This window comes from Mobula birostris, chromosome 13, assembly GCF_030028105.1.
Source record: "Mobula birostris isolate sMobBir1 chromosome 13, sMobBir1.hap1, whole genome shotgun sequence".
In the NCBI taxonomy this organism is placed as follows: Eukaryota; Metazoa; Chordata; class Chondrichthyes; order Myliobatiformes; family Myliobatidae; genus Mobula; species Mobula birostris.
The window spans coordinates 15080836-15105384 of NC_092382.1; the positions used below are offsets into that span (position 1 = coordinate 15080836).

General features: G+C 44.0%; 1 protein-coding gene and 1 pseudogene across 2 annotated transcripts in view; both read right to left on the bottom strand.

Moving 5' to 3' along the window:
* The window catches only part of LOC140208438 (uncharacterized), a 32012-nt gene extending 25742 nt beyond the window's left edge, over nucleotides 1–6270 (bottom strand). Inside the window, exons 1-2 of one of the 2 annotated variants that reach the window (XR_011888775.1) lie at nucleotides 6242–6270; nucleotides 1207–1720 (exon numbers count right to left, since the gene is read on the bottom strand). The gene's annotated coding sequence lies outside the window, so the exon portion shown is untranslated. Of the gene's footprint in view, nucleotides 1–1206; nucleotides 1721–6241 lie in introns of those variants that run through there. The other variant, XM_072277120.1, reaches the window with a different exon arrangement.
* Nucleotides 1–24549, bottom strand: part of LOC140207820 (uncharacterized) — a 433432-nt pseudogene that overhangs the window by 326446 nt on the left and 82437 nt on the right.

Below are 24549 nucleotides of genomic sequence, written 5' to 3' on the forward strand. Positions count from 1 at the left end.
GAGACTGAGCAGGTGAACAGCATCTCTCCAGTGTGAACTCGCTGGTGAGCCATTAGCTTAGATGAGCAAGTGAATCCCTTCCCACAGTCTGAGCAGGTGAACGGCCACTCCCCACTGTGAACTGACTGGTGTACCAGCAGTCTGGATGACTGAGTGAACCCTTTCCCACATTCTAAGCAGGTGAACGGCTTCTCTCCAGTGTGAACTCGCTGATGACTCAGTAGGCTGGATGACTGAGTGAATCTCTTCCCACAGACTGAGCAGGTGAACGGCTTCTCCCCAGTGTGAACTCGCTGATGATTCTGTAGGCTGGATGAATTAGTGAATCCCTTCCTACAGAATGAGCAGGTGAACGGCTTCTCCCCAGTGTGAACTCGCTGATGACTCTGTAGGTTGGATGACTGAGTGAATCCCTTCCCACATTCTGAGCAGGTGAACGGCTTCTCCCCAGTGTGAATTCGCTGATGATTCTGTCGGCTGGATGAATTAGTGAATCTCTTCCCACAGACTGAGCAGGTGAACGGCTTCTCCCCAGTGTGGACTCGCTGATGTCTCTGTAGGCTGGATGACTCAGTGAATCTCTTCCCACATTCTGAGCATGTGAATGGCTTCTCCCCAGTGTGAACTCGCTGATGTTTCTGTAGGGTGGATTTATCAGTGAATCTCTTCCCACAGACTGAACAGGTGAATGGCTTCTCGCCAGTGTGAACTCGCTGATGTCTCTGTAGGGTGGATGAATTAGTGAATCTCTTCCCACAGACTGAGCAGGTGAATGGCTTCTCCCCAGTGTGAACTCGCTGGTGACTCCGTAGGTTGGATGACTCAGTGAATCTCTTCCCACAGACTGAGCAGGTGAATGGCTTCTCCCCAGTGTGGACTCGCTGATGTCTCTGTACGCTGGATGACTCAGTGAATCTCTTCCCACATTCTGAGCAGGTGAACGGCTTCTCCCCAGTGTGAACTCGCTGATGTTTCTGTCGGGTGGATTGATCAGCGAATCTCTTCCCACAGACTGAGCAGGTCAATGGCTTCTCGCCAGTGTGAACTCGCTGATGTCTCTGTAGGGTGGATGAATTAGTGAATCTCTTCCCACAGACTGAGCAGGTGAACGGCTTCTCCCCAGTGTGAACTCGCTGATGTGCCAGTAGGTTGGATGACTGAGTGAATCTCTTCCCACAGACTGAGCAGTTGAACGGCTTCTCCCCAGTGTGAACTCGCTGATGTGCCAGTAGGTTGGATGACTGAGTGAATCTCTTCCCACAGACTGAGCAGGTGAATGGCTTCTCCCCGGTGTGAACTCGCTGGTGAGCCATTAGGTCAGATGACCGAGTGAATCCTTCCCCACAAGTTCAGCAGATGACCAGCCTCTGCCCAGTGTGAATTGCCTGGTGTGTCCACAGGTGGGATGACCGACTGAATCCCTTCTCGCACACAGATCAGATGAATGGCCTTGTCCAGTGTGAACTTGCTGATGTACCTTCAATTGAGATAACCGAGTGAATCCACTCCCACTGTCTGAGCAGGTGAACGGCCTTTCCCCTGTGTAAAATGACGGTCGAGCCAGTCGGTCAGATGACCAAGTGAATCCCTCCCCACAGTCTGAGCTGGAAGGATGGTTGATTGAAATCCTTGCTCCACTTCTCAAACATCTGGACAGAGACAGCAAAACTGGCGTACTGGGTTTAAAATCCTAGGAGCTAAATTCCATCTCGTTTTTAACCTGTAAAAAGATTTACAAAATCCATCATTGGGTTAGGACCAAATTTCAGATGAGATTACTTGAGTTCTCAAGGTTTGATCTGGTATCACACTGTTGCAATGAGGTTCAACCCAAGTTGGAGAGAGAAATCATCTTCTGACTGGGCACAGTGCTGGTATCTGGAATGGCCATCAATTCCTTGATGCTCTTCCTGTCTCTCTAAGAATGGGGCATTTCTGCCATCTCCAATCTGTGACCTGGCTCAGTTTGCCTCTCTCCATTTGTATTATTCCCTGTTCCTGCTGAGCAGCATGGGTGCCTGGCCCCACAGTAACTGAAAGAGTATCAGACAAATTGTCTTTCTTGTCATGCACCTGGGATTTTCTTTTATGCATTATTAACTTAAAAGTGCCACAGTTTTAACACCATATACAAAATTCCTGCTGAGATGAATGGTTGGTCTGCACAGCTGTTAAAAGAACTTAGAGGGAATTTTTGTATTATTTCAGGTTCTTGTCACAGTCATCGAAAATTACAATACAGAAACAGGCCCTTTGGGCCATCTGGTTTGTGCTGAACTATTTAATCTGCCCACTCCCATACCCCTACCATCCAGGTACCTATGCAAACCTCTTAAATGTTGAAATTGAGCTCGCATGCACCACTTGTGCTGGCTGCTCATTCCACACCTGGATGACCATCTGTGTGAAGAAGTTTCCCCTCATGTTCCCCTTAACGTTTCACCTTCTACCCTTAACCCATGGCCTCTGATTGTCGTCCCACCCCATCTCAGTGGTAAAAGCCAGCTTGCATTTACCCTATCTATACCCCTCATAATAGTGGTATACCTCCATCAAATCTCCCCTCAATCTTTTATGTTCCAAGGAATAAAGTCCGGACTTGTTCAATCTTTCCTAATAACCCAAGTCCTCCAGACCTGGCAACATCCTTGTGAATTTTCTCTGAACTCTTTCAACCTCTTTTACAACCTTCATGTAGGTAGGTGACCAAAACTGTACACAATACTCCAAATTAGGCCTCACCAATGTCTTCCACAAGTCAAGATAACATCTATCTATTGTTGTCAGTACTTTGGTTCATGAAGGCCAATGGGCCAAAATCTTTCTTTCCATCACATCTATGACACCATTTTCAATAGACAATCGGTGCAGGAGTAGGCCATTTGGCCCTTCGAGCTGGTACTGCCATTCACTGTGATCATGGCTGATCATCCACAATCAGTACCCCATTCCTGCCTTCTCCCCATATCCCTTCACTCTGCTATCATTAAGAGATCTCTCCAACTCCTTCTTAAAAGCATTCAGAGAATTGGCCTCCACTGCCTTCTGAGGCAGAATATTCCACAGATTCACAACTCTCTGGGTGAAAAAGTTTTTCCTCAACTCCATTCGAAATGACCTACCCCTTATTCTCAAATTGTGGCCTCTGGTTCTGGACTCCCCCAACATCAGTGAATTGAGGACTTGTATTCCCACATCCCTTTCTTCTACAACACTCCTCAGTGCTCTACCAGTCACGGTGAAAGACCTCCCTTGGTAGGTCATACCAAAGTGCAACACCTCACACTTGTCTGCATTAAATTCCATTTTCCATTTCTCAAACCATTTTCCCAGTTGGTCCAGATCGCACAGCAGCCATGATAGTCTTCCTCATTGTTCACTACACCACCAATCTTGGTGTCAGCTACAAATTTGCTGATCCAGTTAACCACACTATCATCCAGATTACTGATATAGATGACAAACAACAACAGATCCAGCACTGATCCCTGTGGCACACCACTAGTCACAGGCCTCCAGTCAGAGAGGCAACCATCTGCTACCACACAGTGGCTTCTCCCAAAGACAGTGTCTCATCCAATTTACTATCTCATCTTGAATGCTGAGTGACTGAACCTTCTTGATCCACCTCTCATATTCCACCTCTGTAATCTGTACAGGGTCTAGGAATTTGATGCTGCTTTGCCTCACTTCTATAGACTCTGCGTTCATCTCCTGAGCAAAAAATATCTCTCACATCTATTTTGTCTCCTCATATGGATTACCATTCTGATCTTGCAGAGGATTAATTTTTTCCCTTGCAATCTTTTCACACTGAACATATCTGCAGAATCCATGAGGATTCTCCTTCACCTTGTCTGCTGGGGCAACCTCATGCCTTCTTTGTCTTTCATAAGTGTTCACTTGAATTCCCTGTATTTCATAATTACCCATTTGTTCCGATCTGCCTGTACCTGGTATGCACCTCCTTTTTATTGATCTGGGAGATGAAAGCCAAAGGGGTGATAGAGCTGCATGGTGTGGGGTGGGGTTGGGGGGGGGGTTAAACTAAAGTTGCAGGGGGAATGGGAGCCTGAATAACAGAACAGATAGTGCAGGGTTTGCAGTGACATTTGTTGTTCAGACCTCAGACAAAGTCAGGAATGAAAAAGTTGAGCATGGTGCAGTGAATAGGCTGAGCCCTGTATATTTCAATACAAGGAGCAGCTTAGGAAAGGCAGATGTGTTCAGGGCATGGATCAACCCCCGGAATTATGACACTAGGGTCTGGCAACTGTGGCCTGGGACAGGCTACTTTATGGCAAAGGTGTGCTTGGTAAATTGAGGCCTTCAAAGCGAAATTTTGAAAGTACAAAGCGGGTATGTGCTTCTCAGAATAAAAGGTAAGGATAGAAACTGTATGGAACCTTGGTTTTCAAGAGATATCGAGACCCTGGTGAAGCACAAAATGGAGTTGCAGAACAGGGATAGGCAGGTAGGTTCTTGTGGAGTAGAAGAAATGCAAGAGAACACATAAGAAGTAAATCAGGATGGCTAAAAGAAGGCATGAGATTGCCCTCACAGAAAAGATGAAAGATAATCCTCAGGGATTCTGGAGATAGATTAAAAGCAAAAGGATTGCAAGGCACTAAGTTGGTCCTCTGAAAGACCGGAATGGCAATCCATGTCTGGAACCAAAGCAGATGGTGGAGATCTTAAATATTCTTTTCATCCCTATTTACTCAGATGGAGACAGTGTCAATGAGAGTGTGGAAAAGCGGCATTAAAATCATGGACCCTGCACAGATTAAAGAAGAGGGTGGATAAATCTCCAGGGCATGACAAGGTGCTCCCTCGGACCCCATGGGAGGCAAGTGCAGAAATCGTTGGGCCCCAGCAGAGATAATTAAATCATCCTTAGTGAAGGGAGAGTTATCAGAGGATTGTAGGATAGGCAAAGTTATTTCGCCGTTCAACATAGAACATGGAAATCTACAGCATATTCCAGGCCATTCAGCCCACAATGTTGTGCCAACCATGAAATTTACTCTAGAAACTGCCTAGAATTTCCCTAGCACATGGACCTCTATGTTTCTAAGCTCCATGTACCTATCTAAGAGGCTGTTAACAGACCCTATTGTATCTGCCTCGACCACCACTGCTGGCAGTGCATTCCACACACCCACCACTCTCTGTGTAAAAAAACTTACCCCTGACATCCCCTCGGTACCTATTTCCAAGCAGCTTAAAACTATGCCCCTCACGTTAGCCATTTCAGCCCTGGGAAAAGCCTCTGGCTATCCACACGATCAATACCCCTCATCATCTTATCCACCTAAAAAAGGCTTTGTTGGAAGTAGGCAAAATTATGAGGGTATCGATGGGGTAAATGCAAGCAGCTTTTACCACTGATGTTGGGTGGGATGACAACCAGAGGTCATGGGTAAGTGACTTCCCCATTTATACAGCACAATACAGGCCCTTCGGCCCACAATGCTGTGCTGAACATTACTTACTTTAGAAATTCCCTAGAGTTCCCCATAGCCCTGTATTTTTCTACGCGCCATGTACCTATCAAGGAGCCTCTTAAAAGACCGTATTGTATCCAGCTTAATCACTGTGGCCGGCAGCCCATTCCACGCACTCACCACTCTGTGTAAAAAACTTACCCCTTGTGGTGATATCACGTGTCAGGACGTGACTGGACAGAGTTCCCAACATGAGCAGAAATGAAGAATGATCGAGAAGCATGACAGTGTAAAACATGGTTTTGCTGCTGTTAAATACAAGTTCAATTCTGCAGAATATGGTTTGTTATTAGTAACCCACGGTACGTATAAAGAACACAACACCCCGACATCTCCTTCGTACCTGCTTCCAAGCACCTTAAAACTGTGCCCTCTCTGAAGATTTTCTCTTGTTTGTGATTGGAGGCAGAACAAAGGTGATTTTCACAACAGCTGATGTAAAAGATTTTGTTCCCTTTCTCCGAGTTCCCGATCCTTGCATTTAGACAGCTGGAGCTCAGCTCTGTCTGAGAGACCCATCGGTTCCCATTCCCTCATCAGCCGGAAGTTCCCCGGGGCCCGTGTACGGATGGTGGGGCTGAGAGAGAGGGAAGAGAGCAGGACTATCCCGGGATTGCGGGTCATGGTGTCCGGAGTCACAGCAATTGTCCCTCCCCCTCCGCTCTCCCCTTTCCATGTCTCCCCCCGCACCCCAACCCTCACCTTTCCCCAGCACCCTGGAGACTCGTTCTTACCTGCTATCGGGCTGCTGAGGCCTTCCGTGTACTGCGCGCATGCGCGCATGCGTGATATTCGGCAACGTCACAATACTGACGCCTGCGCATTTGATCTGTGCTTCGACGACGGCGAAGTTTTGGGCGCAGGGAGTTATGGGGAATTACGGCGCCATGAAAGGTTTCAGCAAGCATCAGTTCCATTTCCTTTCTTTCCTATTCAATCTTTTTATTAGTTTCATAAAAATAAACATAACATAATAGTAGTACAAAGTTATTGGGAATATATTGTTGTAATTAGCATGTGATTATAAAGCCAGATAATACTTAAATAATAAAACTCCCAATCGTATAGGATACAAATGAATCATATAAAACAAAGAAAAAATCTAAAAAAACATGAAAAAAGGAAAAAAAAACCCCAAAAAAACTAATCTAAACAGAATTAATCAACTAAACTAAAAAAAAATGCACACACGAGGAAATCTGCAGATGCTGGAAATTCAAGCAACACACATCAAAGTTGCTGGTAAACGCAGCAGGCCAGGCAGAATCTCTAGGAAGAGGTACAGTCGACGTTTCGGGCCGAGACCCTTCGTCAGGACTAACTGAAGGAAGAGTGAGTAAGGGATTTGAAAGTGAGAGGGGGAGGGGGAGATCCAAAATGATAGGAGAAGACAGCGGGGGGGGGGGGAGGGATGGAGCCAAGAGCTGGATAGGTGATTGGCACAGGGGATATGAGAGGATCATGGGACAGGAGATCTGGGGAGAAAGACAAGCGTGGGGGAAGGGATGGGCAAGGGGTATAGTCAGAGGGACAGAGGAAGAAAAAGGAGAGTGAGAGAAAGAATGTGTGTATAAAAATAAAAAAACGGATGGGGTACGAGGGGGAGGTGGGGCATTAGCGGAAGTTAGAGAAGTCGATGTTCATGCCCTCAGGTTGGAGGCTGCCCAGACGGAATATAAGGTGTTGTTCCTCCAACCTGAGTGTGGCTTCATCTTTACAGTAGAGGAGGCCATGGATGGACATGTCAGAATGGGAATGGGATGTGGAATTAAAATGGGTGGCCACTGAGAGATCCTGCTTTCGCTGGCGGACAGAGAGTAGGTGTTCAGCAAAGCGGTCTCCCAGTCTGCATCGGGTCTCGCCAATATATAAAAGGCCACACCGGGAGCACCGGACGCAGTATATCACCCCAGCCGACTCACAGGTGAAGTGTCGCCTCACCTGGAAGGACTGTCTGGTGCCCTGAATAGTGGTAAGGGAGGAAGTGTAAGGGCATGTGTAGCACTTGTTCTGCTTACACGGATAAGTGCCAGGAGGGAGATCAGTGGGGATGGGGGGGGACGAATGGTCAAGGGAGTCGTGTAGGGAGCGATCCCTGTGGAAAGCAGAGAGAGGGGGGGGAGGGAAAGATGTGCTTAGTGGTGGGATCCCGTTGGAGGTGGCGGAAGTTACGGATTATAATATGCTGGACCCGGAGGCTGGTGGGGTGGTAGGTGAGGACCAGGGGAACCCTATTCCTAGTGGGGCAGTGGGAGGATGGAGTGAGAGGGGCTACCCTTCCGCCACTAGCAACTCTGCTCTCAAATGCATCTCCCCCATTTCAAGCACATCTGCTCTCACATGTCTTACGTCACCCAGGCGCTGGAAAGCTCGAGCTTTATCAGTTTAACGGCTGGGCTACTAATCACGTGACCAGACCCTACCCCACCGCTGTCAACAGAGGATTCAGGACCTGTGCTATTCCCATTGGTGGGTTTTTGTTCTACCATATATATGAGGAAATTTTTGAATGAATATTATCAAAGAAAGATTTTGGAATAAAAATTGGTACCAATTGAAATACATATAAAAATTTAGGCAAAATAATCATCTTGATAGCATTGATCCGACTGATCAGTTAGTAAACAAAAGTTTAATCTGATTAATTAAAGGTAAAAAAAAACTTTAAATAAATCTTCATGCCTTTTTGTGATTTTAACCCCTAAATATATAAAAGAGTCAATAACCAATTTAAATGGCAAACATCCATAAATAGGAACCTGCTTACTTAGGGGAAATAGTTCACTCTTATTAAGGTTCAATTTTTAACCAGAAAAGTTACTAAATTGAGCCAACAAAGATAAAATAACAGGAATTGATTTCTCCGGATTAGAGATATATAATAACAACTCATCTGCATATAATGATAATTTATGTATTTCATTTTCGCGGGTAATACCAAAAATGTTGGGCGAGTCTCGGATACCAATTGCTAAAGGTTCAAGGGCAATATTAAATCATAATGGACTAGAGAGCATCCTTGCCTAGTACCCCGAGATAGACGATGAAAGGGAGATCTTTGATTATTAGTACAAACCGAAGCTACAGGGGTATAATATAACAATTTAATCAACGATATAAATATCGGATAAAAATTAAAATTAAAATTTCAAATAATAAAATTTAAATTTTCCACTATTCTCTCTCCTTGGTTGTCTAGAATATTCAAAGAATCAATCAGATTAGGTAAATTACCACAATCGTTTTATGAAGCTTCTATTTCTCTAATTCTTAAAAAGAATAAAGATCCTACTGACACTCACAACATGCTGGAGGAACTCAGCAGGTTGGGCAGCATCCGTTGAAACGATGAATTGACGTCTTGGGCCGGAACCCTTTATCAGGACTGACGAGGGAAGGGACAGAGGCCCTATAAAGAAGATGGAGGAGGGTTGGTAGTAGAAGGCTGGTAGGTTCAGTTGAAAAACCAGGAATTTGAAAGACAAAGGGGTGGGGGAGGGGAAGCAGGGAGGTGATGGGCAGGAAAACAATGGGTAGTAGAAGGAGACGGAACCATGACGGAGGTGATAGGCAGCTGGGGGAGAGGCAGAGTTACATAGGGATAGAGGAAGGGAGGGGGAGGGAATTACCGGAAGTTGGAGAATTCTATGTTCAAACCAAGGGGCTGGAGACTACCTAGACGGTATATGAAGTGCTGCTCCTCCAACCTGAGTTTAGCCTCATTGTAGCAGTAGAGGAGGCCGTGTATGGACATATCTGAATGGGAATGGAAGCAGAGTTGAAGTGGGTGACTACCGGGAGATCCTGTCTGTTGTGGCGGACGGAGCGGAGGTACTCGATGAAGCGGTCCCCCAATCTGCGTCGGGTTTCATCGATGTAGAGGAGGCCTCACCGGGAGCACCGGATTCAATAGATGACCCCAACAGACTCAAAAGTGAAGTGTTGCCTCACCAGGAAGGACTGTTTGGGTCCCTGAAAGGTGGTCACAAGTGATGTGTTCCGTCCGCCGAAGGGCCTGTACTGTGCTGTACTATTCTATGTATATATAGGAAACAGGAAGTAAATAAGGTGCTTGTGGAGTATAAAAAGTGCAAGAAAATACTTAAAAAGGAAATCAACAGGGCTAAAAGAAGACATGAGGTTGCCTTGGCAATCAAAGTGAAGGATAATCCGAAGAGTTTTTACAGGTATATTCAGAGTAAAAGGATTGTAAGGGATAAAATTGGTCCTCTTGAATATCAGAGTGGTTGGCTATGTGCGGAACCAAAAGAAATGGGAGAGATCTTAAATGTATTTTTTTGCATCTGTATTTACTAAGGAAACTGGCATGAAGTCTATGGAATTCAGGGAAATCAGTAGTGAGATCATGGAAACTGTACAGATTGAAAAGGAGGAAGTGCTTGCTATCTTGAGGCAAATTAAAGTGGATAAATCCCCAGGACCTGACAGGGTGTTCCCTCGGACCTTGAAGGAGACTAGTGTTGAAATTGCAGGGGCCCTGGCAGATATATTTAAAATGTCGGTGTCTACGGGTGAGGTGCCAGAGGATTGGAGAATGGCTTATTTTGTTCCGTTGTTTAAAAAAAGATCAAAAAGTAATCTGGGAAATTATAGGCCGGTAAGTAGGTAAGTTATTGGAGGGAGTACTAAGAGACAGAATCGACAAGCATTTAGTTAAACAGGGACTTATTAGGTAGAGTCACCGTGGCTTTGAGTGTGGTAGGTCATGTTTGACCAATCTATTGGAGTTTTTCAAGGAGGCTACCAGGAAAGTGGATGAAGGGAAGGCAGTGGATGCTGTCCACAAGGACTTCAGTAAGGCCGTTGACAAGGTCCCACATGGGAGGTTAGTTAGGAAAATTCAGTCGCTCGGTATACATGGAGAGGTGGTAATTTGGATTAGACATTGGCTCAACGGAAGAAGCCAAAGAGTCGTAGTAGAGGATTGTTTCTCTGAGTGGAGGCCTGTGACTAGTGGTGTGCCACAGGGATCAGTGCTGGGTCCATTGTTATTTGTCATCTATATCAATGATCTGGATGATAATGTGGTAAATTGGATCAGCAAATTTGTTGATGATACAAGGATTGGAAGTGTAGTGGACAGTGAGGAAGGTTTTCAAAGCTTGCAGAGGGATTTGGACCAGCTGGAAAAATGGGCTGAAAAATGGCAGATGGAGTTTAATGCAGATAAGTGTGAGGTATTGCACTTTGGAAGGACTAACCAAGGTAGAACATGCAAGGTAAGTGGTAGGGCACTGAGGAGTGCAGTAGAACAGAAGGATCTGGGAATACAGATAGAAATTCCCTAAAAGTGGCGACACAGGTAGATAGGGTCGTAAAGAGAGTTTTTGCTACATTCGCCCTTGTATATCAAAGTATTGAGTTTAAGACTTGGAATGTTATGATGAGGTTGTATAAGGCATTGGTGAGGCCGAATTTGGAGTATTGTGTACAGTTTTGGTTACCAAATCACAGGAAGGATATTAATAAAGTTGAGAGAGTGCAGAGAAGGTTTACAAGCATGTTGCCTGGACTTGAGAAACTGAGTTACAGAGAAAGATTGAATAGGTGAGGACTTTATTCCCTGGAGTGTAGAAGAATGAGGGGAGATTTGATAGAGGTATATAAAATTATGGTGGGTATAGATAGAGTGAATTCAAGCAGGCTTTTTCCACTGAGGCTGGAGGAGGGAAAAAAAACCCAGAGAACATGGGTTAAGGGTGAAGGGGGAAAAGTTTAAAAAGTTTAAATGTGGTTCCATTGTTTAAAAAGGGTTACCATAGAAAACCATAGAACCATAGAAACTACAGTACAGAAACAGGCCATTTGGCCTTTCTTGGCTGTGCCGAACTATTTTCTGCCTAGTCCCACTGACCTGCACACGGACCATACCCCTCCATACACCTCCCATCCATGTATCTCTCCAATTTATTCTTAAATGTTAAAAAAAGAACCCGCATTTACCACCTCGTCTGGCAGCTCATTCCATACTCCCACCACTCTCTGTGTGAAGAAGCCCCCCCAATGTTCCCTTTAAACTTTTCCCCCCTCACCCTTAACCCATGTCCTCTGGTTGTTTTCTCCCCTTGCCTCGGTGGAAAAAGCCTGCTTGCATTCACTCTATCTATACCCATCATAATTTTATATACCTCTATCAAATCTCCCCTCATTCTTCTACGCTCCAGGGAATAAAGTCCTAACCTATTCAACCTTTCTCTGTAACTGAGTTTCTCAAGTTCTAAGAGTAAACCTGGCAATTATCGGCCTGTGAGTTTGACGTCAGTGGTGGGTAAATTGATGGAAAGTATTCTTAGAGATGGTATATATAATTATCTGGATAGACGGTCTGATTAGGAACAGTTAATATGGATTTGTGCGTGGAAGGTCATGTTTGACAAACCTTATTGAATTTTTTGATGAGGTTACTAAGAAAATTGACAAGGGTAAAATGGTGGATGTTGTCTATATGGACTTCAGTGAGGCCTTTGACAAAGTTCCACGTGGAAGGTTAGCTAGGAAGGTTCAATTGTTAGGCATTAATATGGAAGTAGTAAAATGGATTCAGCAGTGGCTGGATGGGAGACGCCAGAGAGTAGTGGTGGATAACTGTTTGTCAGGTTGGAGGCCCGTGACTGGTGGTGTGCCTCAGGGATCTGTACTGGGTCTAATGTTGTTTGTCACATATATTAATGATCTGGATGATGGGGTGGTAAATTGGATTAGTAAGTATGCAGATGATACTAAGATAGGTGGAGTTGTGGATGATGAGGTATGTTTTCAATGCTTGCAGATAGATTTAGGACAGTTAGAAGAGTGGGCTGAAAGATGGCAGATGGAGTTTAATGCAGAAAAATGTGAGGTACTACATTTTGGTAGAACTAATCAAAACAGGACATACATGGTAAATGGTAGGGCATTGAAGAATGCTGTAGAACAGAGGAATCCAGGAATATTGGTGCGTAGTTCCCTGAAGATGGAATGTCATGTGGATAGGGTGGTGAAGAAAGCTTTTGGTTTGCTGGCCTTTATTAATCAGAGCATTGAGTATAGGAGTTGGGATGTGATGTTCAATTTGTATAAGGCATTGGTAAGGCTAAATCTGGAGTATTGTGTACAGTTCTGGTCACCGAATTATAGGAAAGATGTCAATAAAATTGAGAGAGTACAGAGGAGGTTTACTAAAATTTTGCCTGGTTTTCATGTCCTAAGTTACAGAGAAAGGTTGAACAAGTTGGGTCTTTATTCTTCGGAGCGTAGAAGGTTGAGGGGGTCTTGATAGAGGTGTTTAAAATTATGAGGGGGATTGATAGAGTTGACGTGGTTAGACTTTTTTCATTGAGAGTGGGGAAGATTCAAACAAGAGGACATGGGTTGAGAGCTAGAGGACAAAAGTTTAGGGGTAAGACGAGGGGGAACTTCTTTACTCAGAGAGTGGTGGCTGTGTGGAACGAGCTTCCAGCAGAAGAGGTCGAGGCAGGTTCGATGTTGTCGTTTAAAGTTAAATTGGATAGATATATGGACAGGAAAGGAATGGAGGGTTATAGGCTGAGTGCAGGTCGGTGGGACTAGGATAGGTTAAGAGTTTGGCACGGACTAGAAGGGCCGAGATAGCCTGTTTCCGTGCTGTAATAGTTATATGGTTATATATGGAACATTTTGTGGGGGGGGGGAGAGGCTTCTTCACACAGAGAGTGTTGGGAGTGTGGAATGAGCTGGCAGATGACGTGGTAAATGCGGGCTCACTTTTAACATTTAAGAAAAACTTGGACAGGTACATGGGTGGGAGGTGTACGGAGGGATATGGTCGGGGTGCAGGTCAGTGGGACTAGGCAGAAAAATGGTTCGGCGGAGCCGAGAAGGGCCAAATGGCCTGTTTCTGTGCTGTAGTTTTCTATGGTTCTACCGACCACGAGACCCCTCACCGCCGCTGCGCTATAGTCATTGGCCCAAGGCAATGTCAATCACTGTTTACGCCCAATAGTGGAGGCGGACCAGCCGAGGGGGCGTTACCCCGCCGACCTGACTCCTTGCCGAAGTGACCTCCCAGTAAAAGCGGAACAAATCCCAAAGTAAATGTCCGCTTTCTGATTCATTTCCTCTTTCCTCCGAGCGAAGGTGGGGGCGTTTGTGAAGCGTCTCCTGCGGCCGGAGTCTGATGTATCGCTGAGAGGTAGGAGGAGACCGCTCGGCCCGTCGGTTTGATGCCGGTTCCCCGGGGAGGGAGGGGGCGGGCTATTGAAAGGATGAAGATGGTGAGAGAGGGGGCGGACAGGATGTTTGTCCCGGTGGGGACAGGAGGGGCTCATCTGTGGAAATGTCTGAGCCCACGGTGGTGGCGAGCAGAGGGATTCACCACATTGGGGGGCAAACACCGGCAGACTGTTGCCCTGCAAGCGGGGCCGATGGTCCGGGCAAAGTGGGGAAGGGAGTGGTGTTTGGGGCCCTGATCTTATTGAATGACAGGACGTGCTAGAGTGGCCGAGTGAACTGATGCTGTTCCTGGTGTCTGTGTGTGTTAGATACAAGGAATAATCAGACTCTTCTTGGGCCTGCAGGATGTCCCAGTCGGTATTATAGGAACCAGTGCTCGGAGCCCCGTTGTTCCCAAACTGTGTCAACAATTTGGTTGAGGGACCAAATCAACATTCCGGAGTCTTTTATTGACAAAAAATGTATATTTATATCCTGAAAATGACACCAACTGTATATTAGAACCCGAGAGTTACGGGGGTTTGGAAAAATTAAATGAGAGTGGCTGTGCGTTTTTGTTTCCCGGGGTTTGTTTCCATATCGATGTGGTGAAGAGGGAGTTCAGAGCCGACACAGCGGGGTCCGATACACGTCAGACGGGGTAAGTTAGCGGCGACACTCCGCTCCGGGACAACCAGCACCGGAGCATTTAGAGTAACGTCGCAGTAATTCGGAGCTGGTCAGGGAGAATATTAAATAAAACCAACATGGGAACTTTCTGATCCGAACCCCTGACAGAGTGTGAAGGAACCGCGACGAAGAGTAGCTGCGGATTTTAAAATAAGCGAGCCGAGCCGGGCCCGTGTGGGCGGAGGCCAATGAGGAGATCGATGCCTGCGAACGGGGGAAGTAAATCTGCAACGAGCTTTAGAAACTATCCATGGACAAAGTCGGAGACAGCGGGGCTGAGCGGCACCGGACATTGTGAACAGATGTGACGGGACCGCGGGAATCACTGTGGCTGAGAAAGTTGCCGAGGCTTTCTCGGCTTTGCACATCAGTCGGAAACCTGATGGACAGAGATTTACACTGATTTTCCAAAGCGTTCCCGGTCTCCTTCCCGAACCCTGCCCGCCGTGCAGTCAGCGCCCCGGACCGTAACGTTTCTCCCGGTATTGGCACCTTTGAGGCGCCGGCGATCGCCGCCTTCCCCGTTTTAAACCTCCGGGAATGAGCTGCTCTCCGTTTCCAGCATCTCCCTGTCCCGAGACCCACGGAGTGGACAGACAGTAATTCACTCGCGCTCTCGGTTGTTTCCCAGTGAATTTAGTGACGATGGTGATCCTGTCCCAGGGAAAGTGCGGCCTCTCCACCCGCACCACTCGCTACCTGATGGCCACGGCAGGGGCGGATCTACTGACCATCGTGTTTGCGGTGATATTGTGGCGGGTCTGTTATTATTACCTCCCCGGGACTTTCCTGGACATCACCCCCGTGTGCAGTGTGATCGCTGCCCTGGGAGAGGCAGCCACAGACTGTTCTGTCTGGTTCACCGTCAGCTTCACGTTTGACCTGTTTGTCGCCATTTGTTGCCAGAAGTGGAAAATAAAGTATTGCACCGGGAAAACTGCGGCTGTGGTTCTGACAACAACCGGCGTTCTGTTCTGTTTTAATAATGTGCCCTTCTTCTTTATATATCGTCCTGTGAAAGTAGTCGACATTATACCCCGGGACTGTACTGAAATACCGGGCTACTGTACGGATCCCGAGTGGGTGGGATATGACCGGCTTTCTACCGTCCTAACGCCGTTACTCCCATTCGTGTTAATACTCCTGTTTAACGCTCTGACAGTCAGACACATTTTAGTGACTAGTCGCGTCCGTAAGGGGCTGAGGGGTCAGAGCAAGGCGGAGAACCGCAGTGACCCGGAGATGGAGAGCAGGAGGAGGTCTGTGATCTTACTTCTCACCATCTCCGGCAGCTTCATCATCCTGTGGTCGGTGAGTGTTGCCGAATTCCTTTATTACACCATCGCCGGGTTGGATCGGAATGACTACAACGATTCTGAATACACTTTTCAACACTCCGGAGACATGCCGATGATGTTAAGCTGTTGTACAAACACATTTATTTGTGGGGTAACTCAGTCCAAGTTCAGAGAGCAGTCCATTAGCACAGCGAAATATCCGCTCACGTCAATTATTCAACAAATTAACAAACAACATATCTAATCTCTTCTCGGAGGGATTCGCAATGTTTCCGATCTTGACTCTGCAGAACCAATGATCATCGGAGAAGGTGGCAGCGGGGAGAGTAAATCTGGTTTCGAGCCCGAGAGAGAGACGCAGCACAGGAACAGACTCTCCGACACCCGCACCCCGCCACCTCCACTGCTACCAATTATTAAACTCATCCTACCTTTAATGTTTAGTTTTCCACCATATTTCCGCGCTCGTCACCGCCAGACCCTTTTCGGTCATGATAAAGTGGACAGGCTCTGGGGACATTCAAGACCAAACAGGCAAAAATGCAACTCATTAGTTACTTTGGTCTCTTGCATAAGAATGAAATGGAAAAAAAAGTCAACAGACTGCACGAACTTACAGTAAAGCTCGCACTTGTCCGTCGCATTAGACAAAGATGTTGCGGGGGTATGTTTAACACCACAGAACTCATGCATAATTGCCAAAATTTTCACGGAAACCTCCGATGCCTAGTCTGCTTCAAAGAAAATGATGTCATCTCACTTCCTGATTTTTAATAAATTTCCATCCGATCAAATTGCGTGTTGACTCTCCTCTGCATTCACTCAGGTAGAATCGCATATTTATTATTATTTTTATTTTCTATCTCAGCTCAATCTGATAAAAATTGCGGTATGGACATGTACACGGAGAAGCCCACTGATTTCTCAATCGCTTGGAACTTTCGGCCGATTCTGATGGTGCTGCGTATCGTGACTGTCTGGAGATTTACATAGATATTGTCGTGCGGGTCGCATTGTTTAATGCTGTTGTGTGGTGACTTTAGAATGATGCCAGTCGTGTAAATCACAAATGGGACAATGTTCATGTACCACAGCCTTTCATTTTCCTATTTCAAGTCAGCATACTTCTGGTGTTTCTTACTTACTGATTTTCATGCGGTGTGTGTGTTCGGAATGACCATCCCTATTACCCTGTAATATTAGATCCGACGGGTACCAGGTATTGCCCCATCTCTAGTAATAGATTGGTCATAAGAGACTCCAAAACTCGATTAGGGTTGTATTTACTGTATAATATTGTATAGAATGTTTTGCATGTTAAAGCAAGATTTTGGTGAAAGATGTTTGCCTGTACTTGTGTAAGGTTGAATTAATCTGTTGCAAGGTACTGCAGGATATTTTCTGGTTTCACATGGCATATTCGACTTTTATCATCTTGAATTTGTTAGTTTTTTTTATTGTGCATTTTTGATGTCTTTGTCTTAAGCACCTGGTCCTGTATTGCTACAAGGAAACATTCTGTTTCTGGGAAGACGTCTACAAATTTGAGCCAGTCTTTGAACGCTTTCTCGTTGACACCTAGTCTGCTCAGATCGCAGAGATTTCATCCATGGACAGTTATGCTTATCCGTTGGCTAACTCTTTCTTCTATAGCAGTGTTTGCCAACCTTTTTAGCCCAACGCCCTCATGAAGCACCTTCATACTTACCAACGCCCTCCTAAAGCACCTTCTTACTTTCCAACGTCCTACTTAAGCACAATATACTTTCCATCGCCCCCATAGTGTAAAAACATGGCTACCATATGCTAACATGAGAAAGATATTCTGCTTTAACTTCATATTTATCATTAAACGTAGATTTTACGGCACCTGCCCGCTGCCCAGTAGCTGCGGGATGGTAACGATGAATGACACAATAGACTTGCAATTTCATTTTCATAAATTCCACGAAACCAGCATGGCAACCTGTTATATATGGTGCTCCATCCGGTGCACAAGAAATCATGTTCCTAATCAGAATCATTTTGTTATCAATTTCACTTTGAGTTCGTCGTGGACTGATTCTCCGTTGATATCTATTTTCAACTTGAAACAATCGAGAATCTCTCGATCGATTTTTCCATTTTTGATGAACGGTGCATGTGCCATTATCAATGCCTCGTCGCACAGTTGGCTCCCAAATTCTGTTTTCCTTTAGCTCTGTGCATAGTGATACTCAATGTCCTCACTCGTTTCATCAATATGAGGTGCTGCAGAATTAATACTCAGAGGAGTCAATTTTAAAATACAGGTATCTGTTTTGAGAACAGTGGTGAGTACCTGATACGGCAGGCCTTATTAATCTTTCACTAATTGTATGAGATCTTGCAGACTTCTGCTATTATTTTGGAAATGTTATGAGAAGCAATGAGACGACGACCAAAGTCATTTGTTGCTTTCTTTCCAAATGACTCGAGTGTGCAACGCTTTTCAAATGCTTCTTTCATCTTCCAGAACTGAGTAAAACCATAACTAGCTTTTTAAGTGTGTCACTTATGGAAGTATTGCTGCAATCTTGATGGTTTCGTTGTTTACAAGTAAGACACATGGGGCATATCTGATCTGACACAAAGAGAATAAAACAATATTCCAGGTTTGTTATGTTCTAAAGACGCACTTTTTGTAGTGTCTAATTCTTAGCAGGATTAGAATTCAAGGCTTCACCGCCTTCAAACCATAAGATCATAAGATACAGGAGCAGAAGTAGGCCATTCGGCCAATCGAGTCTACTCCGCCATTCAATCATGGGCTGATCCAATTATTCCAGTCATCCCCACTCCCCTACTTTCACCCCATACCCATTGATGCCCTGGCTAATCAAGAAACTATCTATCTCTGCCTTGAACACAACCAATGACTTAGACTCCACAGCCGCTCGTGGCAATAAATTCCACAGATTTACCACCCTCTGACTAAAGTATTGTCTCTAATCTGTGTGTCCTTTTGAGCTCCTCAATTTCCTCAAAACTTTCTGTCCCTCCAACTGACTTGGTATCATCCACACCTTTGAAACAAAGCCATCAATTCTGTCATCCAAGTCACTGTCATATAACAGACAAGAATCGGTCCCAACACAGATCCCTGTGGAACACCACTGGTCACCAGCAACCAATCAGAAAAGGTTCCCTTTATTACTATTCTTTACCTCCTGCCAATCAGCCACTGCTTCATCCATGCAAGAATCTTTCCTGTGATATCATGGGCTCATAACCTGATAAGCAGCCTCATGTGTGGCACCTTGTCAAGGACCTTCTGAAACCTCACGTGTCCAGCATCAACCGATTCTCCTTTGTCCATCTTGCTTGTTACTTCTTCAATGAATTCAAAGACTTTCAACATACTTGTCAGGCAAGATTTTCCCTTGAGGAAACCATGCTGAAAATGACCGAAAATACCCTGAAAATACATCCTCAACATCCGACTCCAATATCTTCCCAAAGAGTGAAGTGAGACTAACTGGCCTATAATTTCTGTTTATCTAGCTCCCTCCCTTCTTGAAGAGTGGAGTGATAATTCCAAATTTTCAGTTGTATGGAACCACGCCAGATTCAATTGATTATTGAAACATCATTACTAATCCCTCCACAATCTCTTCAGTCACCTCTTTGAGAACTCTGGGATGTACACTATGTGGTCCAGGTGGCGTATTTACCTTCAAACTTTTCTGTTTCCCAAGAACCTGCTCCCAAGTAATGTACTATAAATATTTCTGACCACTGACATCTGGACTTCCACCATCCTGCTGGTGTCTTCCATAGTGAAGACTGATATAAAACACCTACTCAGTTCATCCGCCAGCTCCTTGCCTCTATTACCACCCCTCCAGCAATGTTTTCCATTGGTCCGATATGTACCCTCACCTCTCCTTTACACTTCATGCATCTAAAGAAACATTTAGTATCCTCTTTATTGGCGAGCTTACCTTTGTATTCCATATTGTTCCTTCTTATTTTTTTTTTAAGTTGCCTTCTGTTGTTTTTTAAAAGCTTCCCATTCCTCTGACTTCCCACCATTTTTTGCTCTGTTATATGCCTCCACTTTGGTGTCCATGTTGGCTTTGCCTTCCTATTAGCCACAGTTGTATCATCTTACCTTTGGAATACTTCTTCCTCTTTAGTACTTATATATCCTGTGCCTTCTGGATTACTCACCGAAATTCCAGCCATTCTGTCGTCATCCATTCCAGTGTTCTTTCCTTATCAATTTAGGCCAATTCTTCTCTCATGCCTCTGTAATTCTCTTTATTCTACAATTATACTGACACATTTCACATTAGCTTCTCCTTCTCGCATTTCAGGGCGAATTCCATTATATTAAGATCACTTCCCCTCTGGGTTCTTTTGTCTTAAGTGCTCTAAATAATTCCTATTCATTGCACAACACCCAATCAAGAATAGCTGATCCCCAGCTGGGATCAACCAGGAGCTGCTGTAATAAGCCATCTTGTGGGTATTCTAGGAAATCCTCCTCTTGGGATCCAGCACCTACCTGATTTTCCCAATATATCTGCATGACTATCTCCCATGAATACTGTAATATTGCTGTTTTGGCATGCATTTTCCTTCTCCCATTGTAATTTGTAGAAGATATACATACTACTGTTTGGGGGTCTCTATAAAACTGCAATCTCTGTCTTTTCACTCTTACTACTCCTTTGTTCTACCCACAATGACTCAACACCTTCTGACTCTTTCTAATGAGTTGGAGACCTCATCCTAGAAACAGAGGAGTTCCTTGCAGAAATACAGGACAAGGTTGTTAACAAAATGATTTTAAAAAATCGAAAATAAATGAAATGCAAACAAACAAGGCAGAAAATGCCAAGAGAAACCAGAGACAATCCAATATATTCCAGGCTCCTGCAGCAGTTTAACTCCATCTGATTAATTACAATCAAGTGGCAAATATCATTCACCAAAATCTTGCTTCAAAATAAAAACTCATGAATTCCCTCCATCACTTCATAAAGGCACCATAAATTCGAGCCTGATCCAGTTTTAGAGTTAAAATCTTACAAACTATATGAAAATCAATACATTATTTCAGATAGGACAATCTAAAATAACCATCTGGGTATAATATTATGGGATAAACAAGCAGGAACAACTCCCTCAATAGATAAAACCATTCCCACCACACACGTGCCTCGACCAGTGCAGCACCTCACCACAGGTATTGTTTGTGTCATCAGTCAGACAACCAGATTACTTTCTCTGTCAATCAGCTTCCAAATGTTGCTACTCTGTCATTCATTGCCACGCCCCACTGCTGATTCCCTTCTCCTCATCCTACATTCTTACCCTGACAACTCCCAATGTCATTCTTCCTCAGCCCAGAGATTTGAGGGGCGAAGAACATCTCAGGCAGAACTACAGTCAGCTCAACTTCTTCAGTCTGCAGAAAAGTCAAGGGAAACATCTTCACCCACAGAGTGGTGTTACAGCATTAGCAACAATGCTGATGCTGAGGATGTTCTACGAGTCTGTGGTGGCCAGTGCTATCATGTTTGCTGTTGTGTGCTGGGGCAGCAGGCTGAGGGTAGCAGACACCAGCAGAATCAACAAACTCATTCGTAAGGCCAGTGATGTTGTGGGGATGGAACCAGACTCTCTGACGGTGGTGTCTGAAAAGAGGATGCTGTCCAAGTTGCATGCCATCTTGGACAATGTCTCCCATCCACTGCATAATTTACTGGTTGGGCATAGGAGTACATTCAGCCAGAGACTCATTCCACTGAGATGCAACACTGAGCATCATAGGAAGTCATTCCTGCCTGTGGCTATCAAACTTTAGAACTCCTCCCTTGGAGGGTGAGACACCCTGAGCCAATAGGCTGGTCCTGGACTTATTTCCATCTGGCATAACTTGCATATTATTATTTATTTATGGTTTTATATTGCTATATTTATACTCTATTCTTGGTGCAACTGTAATGAAACCCAATTTCCCTCCGGAACAATGAAGTATGTCTATCTATCTATCTATCTGTCAATGAATTTAGAAATGAGTCAATGTTTTTTTAAACAAACATAAACATTTATTAAACTTTGCTTACGATAGTGAAAAGTAAAGAAACAACTAACTTAACCGGAAGTAAACTGCTATAAGCAACTCTGGAACAGTTCTTAAAGTGGTAAATTCTAACACTGTTCTTAAAGTGGTAAATTCTAAAGTTCAAGTGATTTACAGAGTCAATAAGGAGAGACGTCTCTGGAGTTGGATTTCTTCACAGACATGACATTTCTGCTGATTCTGTCCAAAAGATTCATGATGAAGGAAATAAAATAGCTTAAAGGAACTGACCTTTTCCAGGCAAGTAACACTGCTCAAACTTCCCTGCTCTTTTGCAAGAGTTATCTCAGATGCAGGTCACTATTTCTTGACCGAAGAGTCCAATAAGGGCGATCCTTCATAACTCCGCTGAACGACTCCAACTTTATTGTGATCCTTCAGGTTCCCGTCCTTTTGATGAAGGTCTTCACTCTCCGATACTGAACTGCAAAGGTAAAACTAACAAAAACCTGGCAGATATTGGCAAAACTGCCAGCACAAAGGTTTTACCTTAAAATAGAAAGTAAAACTCCGGTTTAAAACAAAACTGCATCACGAGACAAATACACAGCAAAACGGACTATCTGACGAACTAAAAATAACTCAACTGAAGACTAACTGCATCACACCAGGGTTCCCTGTTATATACCTGTTGCGAACATGTAATCACGTGTCCTCACATTGGAGGGAAAGTTACATCACCCCACCACCACAAGACCATTACCTCATGCTCACAAGATACTGCATTACATCATGGTCATAAGACAGTCACAAGATACCCACAAGGTATATAACACCTCCCACCAAAAAGGAGAAAATTTTGGTCTGTTATGAACAAAATTTTTAAAAACTAACAATTTATAAAAGAAATACAAATGTATAAAATTTACAACATACACAGTATCATACAGCAGCTTACAAACTAATATACAGTAGGAGTGTTACAAATGCTAAAATATAACTCCATAAAAAATTACATTGCACATTTAGTATCTAGATAGACTGTCAGCAATCACATTATCTTTGCCTTTAATATAGGTTATCAAAATATTATACTCCTGTAACATTAAACTTTGTTACTGAATTGGAGTTTGCTTCATTTCCTTAACCACTATCCTTAACCAAACCTGGACCTACAAGGCGATCAAGATTGGTCACTATGGCATGGCCAAATTCGCTTTTAGCTAAGTTAGCTTTTGAAAGTCTTTCAAATAGTTTCTCCACCGCAGTAACATGTGCTTTCCAAGTATCATTTCCTGTAACAAAATCATCAATATAGGCATCTGCCCATGAATCACAGAATTAATCGTCCGCTGCAAATTACCTGGTGCATCCTTCATCCCAAATGGAAGAACATTATATTCATATAACCCAGATGGGGTTACAAATGCAGAAATCTCTCGACCTCTAACCATCAATGGAACATGCCAATACCCTTTTAACAAATCAATTTTTGTAAGGAACTTTGCTTTTCCCACTTCATCCACACAATCATCTACTCCAGGGATTGGATATGCATCAGTTTTTGTCACAGTATTCACCTTCCTGTAATCAGTACAAAACCAAATACTACTGTCTGGCTTAGGAACCATCACATAAGGTTAACTCGAATTCGAATTAGAAGGTCTAATAATATTATTCTCTAACATATACTTAATTTCTTGTTCACAAGTTCACATTTTGCCCTGTTCATCCTATATGGATGTTGCTTTATGGGATTTGCATCTCCAACATCTACATCAACTGTAGCTACAGTGGTTCTTTTAGGAACGTCTGGAAATAAATCCCTATACTGTATTTAACAATTCACTGTTTCATTTGTTGTCTCTGCTCTGGCTATAAATGAGCTAATTTCTCATCAATATTTTCCAGAATTGTTGAGTTTGATGATCTGGCAGAAATAATGCTGGGTTTAAAATGAGTTTCAGATGAATCATCCATTAAGTCCCTAGTGGGATCAGCCTCTTTATTATTAACCATAACAGTCATAGTAGCAGACTGTTTCTCATAATATGGTTTTATCATATTTATATGACATAGCTGTGTGGGACTTCTTTGATCTGGCGTTTTTTATCATATAATCCACATAATTAACTTTGGATATAACCTCATAAGGACCATGGAATTTAGCTTGTAAAGGGTTCGTTTGCACCGGGAAAAGAACCAACACCTTATCTCCAGGCTTAAATGACCTCATTCTAGCATCCTTATCATACCACGTTTTCATTTTCTCCTGAGCCAACTTTAAGTTTCCGTTGGCTAAGCTACACGCTTTAAGTAATCTTTCCTTGAACTTTAAAACATAATCCAGCAAATTCGTATGTACCTCTTTATTAATCAACTGCTCTTTCAACAAGTCCAAAGGTCCTCTAAATCTATGCCCAAACACAAGTTCAAAAGACTAAAACCTAGGGATTCCTGCACTGAATCCCAGACTGCAAAAAGTAATAAATGTACGCCCTCATCCCAGTCCTTTTCATTTTCCACACAATACATCCTAACCATGGTTTTGAGGGTAGAATGAAACCTCTCCAAGGCTCCTTGTGATTCACGATGGTATGCAGATGAGGTAATCTGTTTTGCTCCCAGTTTATAATCTCTCTGCTGAAACAATCCAGACATAAAATTACCACCTTGATCAGATTGTATTTCCTTAGGAAATCCAAAATAAGTAAAGAACTTTATAAGAGCCTTTATTACCGTTTTAGCTGTTATATTCCTGAGTGGAATGGCCTCTGCAAACCTAGATGCTGTGCACATGATAGCCAGCAAA